Here is a 3,733-nt window from a genome sequence, read left to right as displayed (position 1 = left end):
TCTTTTTTGGACCATCTTTAACTGTGTAGTGTGTAATGTCTAAAATACAAAATGATCTGATTTTAGGGTGCAGTTGACGACTGTGGCACAGGTCCTCGCTCTACAAGTGCTAATAGTCTTCGGCAAAGAGAAAAATCTGCCATAAGGTACAGAAAACATTGGCATCAGAGTAAATGGATGCATGTTTTTGCAATGTGCGAGGAAACTGGCGAACTCAGAGAAAACTACGCAGGCTTGGGAGAACATGCAAACTCTACACAGGAAGGCCGGAGCCGGAATCGATCCCACAACCTCTGCATTGTGAGACCATCGTGCTCACAAGTCGCCCACCGTGGCGGCCGTCCATTATGAATGCCATCCCACCATCCATTATCTGTACGGCTTCTCCTCACAAGGGTTGCGGGGGGTGCTGGAGCCTATCCCAGCTATCTTGGGGCAGTAGGTGGGGTACACCCTAAACTGGTTGCCAGCCAATCGCAGGTCACACAAAGACAAACAACCATCCGCGCTCACACTCACACCAATTTAGGGTGTCCAAACAACCTGCCATGCATGTGTTTGGAATGTGGGAGGAAACCGGAGAACCCACGCAGGCGTGTGGGAAACATGCAAACTCCAAACAGGAAAGCCGGAATCAATCCCGCGACCTCTGCATTGTGAGACCATCGTGCTAACAAGTCGCCCACCATGCATCCCTGCTAAATAAATGATTAATTTTTACATTTTAGTATTTGTAAGCGATCTTGTGTTCATGACAGCATTTTCAACAGTGTGGGTGTTTGTATGAAAGCATTTCACTCGTGTATGGGCATGAGCATGTTTCAGTTGTATTTATGAATAACAATAATTTCACAATTGTGCCTGAGCGCCTTTCACTGGTGTGTATGAGAATGTTTCACCTATGTGTATGAGCGCATTTGACGAGTGTATGAGCAACAACTATTTCACTAGTGTGTATGAGAGCGTTTCACTCGTATGTATGATAGCGTTTCATAAGTATGCATGAGCAACAACAATTTCACTGGTGTGTAAGAGTGCATTTCAGAAGTGTGAAGCGATTCCTGACTTTTGTCCCCAACGGCACCTCATACTCCCCATCTCCCGCTCACTTCTCCTGACCCCATGAGCCATCCCCGTTGCTACTACATGGAGATTTGATGTGTTTTTTTGTTTTTTTTGTTATTAGCTTCTTCAACATCTCTTCTGATTCTCATCTCTTCTCTGGCGCTCGTCTCCGCCTGTCTGATTTGAAGTCGACCTCAGAATTTGCACTATTTTGACATGACTTCTGTGGTAATCACTACTGACATATTGTGTCATTTGCTCAATAATACATTAAAATTATAATAAATAATAAAAATGGGTCCGGTGCCGAGCTCTGGCTTCATATCTTTAAAAGTGGTCTTCTCAAATCTGTTACTAATGGCCTCTAAATCGGTTGTGGTAGAGAAGGGGCAAATTAGACCTTATGGCATCTTAATTTGGTCAAGTCTTGTACCCATTTTCAAGGCCAGCGACTATTGCTTTAGCTATATACAAGAAAAGGATTACTCTGAATATACACAACAACAAATCCCAGATGTCCATCCCAAATGTTGTTTCAAAATAATCCAGTTCAGATGATAAACAAATGTATTGGTATGTTGAGGTCATTATTTCAAATCAAAATATACACTTCTTTTTCAGACAATGGGGAGGATCGAAGAAGTGGAAAAGTTGCAGGAGTAACTTCAAAACAATGCAAAGAGACAGAATCTGGAAGAATGTCAAGTTTGTCCATGTTTATATTTCTGGAATTTAGTGGGCGTGCATCTCGAAATGTTTGGGGATGGTTCGGGCTGCCAGACAAGACTTTCACTGCGAGCGCTGGACCACTGGATGCTGCGGCAAACAGCGGACTTCTTGCAGCTATTTATTACCAACAAGCTACTCCTGCACATCAATGATGCGGATGGCACAGACTGCTTTGCAGACAATTATTTTGAGGCAAAACCAAGAGGTCTGTAAGCACTCTGAAAACAAAGTAAAATATTTGACACCCACGGCAAAGAAAGCCATGCTACAGCATAAACCGAAAATTTACCGTTACCGAAATTTATTACAATGACCGAAATCATTTTGCCCATGTCGGAAAATTCGATGAATAAAAAAAGAAAAGCCTTTTGTCTGCGGCAATGTTCATGCCCCTTTAAGACCGCTACAGCGCCTCTAGTCATGTGACTCCACCCGTCTGTCGCTCTCGTTGCTGGCGATTCAAATCCAGAAGCTTTCTCACCACCCACAACACAACCATGCTGTGCTGAAAGTTCAAAGTGAGAAGCAAGGTTCGACAAGTGACAACAGCCCATGAACGGAGGCGACACCATACGAGAGAACGTCTCAGAGGTGGACGCGATAGCTTAGCACATAGCTAAAGATAAAGCTCCTCTAGTTACGTGGCGCGCACAGGATTTAAACGCTTCATGAAAGCCGTATTTCCCGATATGGACTACATCGGGCCGGGAGCTTAGACATGTCAAGCATTTTGCATCTACATCCGACTTGTGGTCGGGTCGCAACATGGATCCCTGATTGAGCCTAACTGTGCATTCCATAGATGACAAGTGGCGACTGCGCAGCAGAGTACTCGAGACGGCACATTTTCCCCGATAATACCCACTTGTTTATTTGGCTTGCATTGACATTTTCTTTCATTTTATTTCGCGTTTTTTTATTTGCCATTATTTACATCATGAGAGCATCTTGGCGCAATCTATTTGCAGAAAAAGATTTCGCAAGAGGTACCCTTTTTCTTTGTGACATTGTTCAAGTCATGCAAAGCAAGCTCAGGGTTCGCGGTTAACCGCTTCCCGATTGCCCGGGGCAAGTGAAATTTGGCCACGGGCAAGGTAAAATTATGGGCAACTTGCCCGACCGGGCAAGCATTTTTTAAAGCAGCCAAATATCTTTAATTTTGACGAAAACGGTGGTGTGATCTGTTTGTGTGCACTGTATGGTGATGGTTTAACCCAGACAACCCCTTATGTTTTGGTATGGTCCATTGGCCTTATCGGGGGTAATGGGCGGGCGCTACGGGGATCAGTTAGTTCAGTGAATGTCGAGTTAAAGTGGACGTCAATAAATCCCGCAGTATTGGAACTCGCTGTCGTAGCATCCTCATTTGAAGTTTGAAAAACACAACAAAAACCTACGATATTTTGGCCGAAAATTGACAGCCGGAAGTTTTCTTACCTTCTGCGCATGTTTACGAGTGGCGACGAGTTCGTTCAAATCCGAACATTTCGGATTCCTCTGACATGACTAAAATAGCTCGAATATTTTTAAGTAGACAATTCAGTTGTGAGTAAGGAAGGGAGTAATATTTGATTATTGGCTGTTAATTCATTAGCTTCATGATGTGACCTGACATAGTGTCAGTGACTGTGTTCTGTTTATGCTATGAAACTTATGGAGGCAGCACCACAGGCACTGGTCTTAAAGGAATACACAAATTTGCCACACTCATAATTTACTCATGTGATTCCTCAATTAATACGCTCTCCTGGACTTAAAATTGATCATCTGGATTGCTGTAATATCATTTTCCCAATTTAACATGCAGATTTGTTAATTATTAAAACTACAATTAACATTTTCAATAACTGCACAGGATGATACATTTGCTCTTGTGAGTAGGGTTTCATGGTTGATGATGAAAACAAGATTAATTTATGCTTATCAGATTATATGTTTA

Source organism: Idiotropiscis lumnitzeri, unplaced genomic scaffold (assembly GCF_059441095.1).
Source record: "Idiotropiscis lumnitzeri isolate Australia: NSW breed Sydney's pygmy pipehorse unplaced genomic scaffold, RoL_Ilum_1.0 HiC_scaffold_113, whole genome shotgun sequence".
Taxonomy (NCBI): Eukaryota; Metazoa; Chordata; class Actinopteri; order Syngnathiformes; family Syngnathidae; genus Idiotropiscis; species Idiotropiscis lumnitzeri.
The sequence above is the reverse complement of the archived record's forward strand: the minus strand, read 5'-3'. Positions refer to the sequence as shown.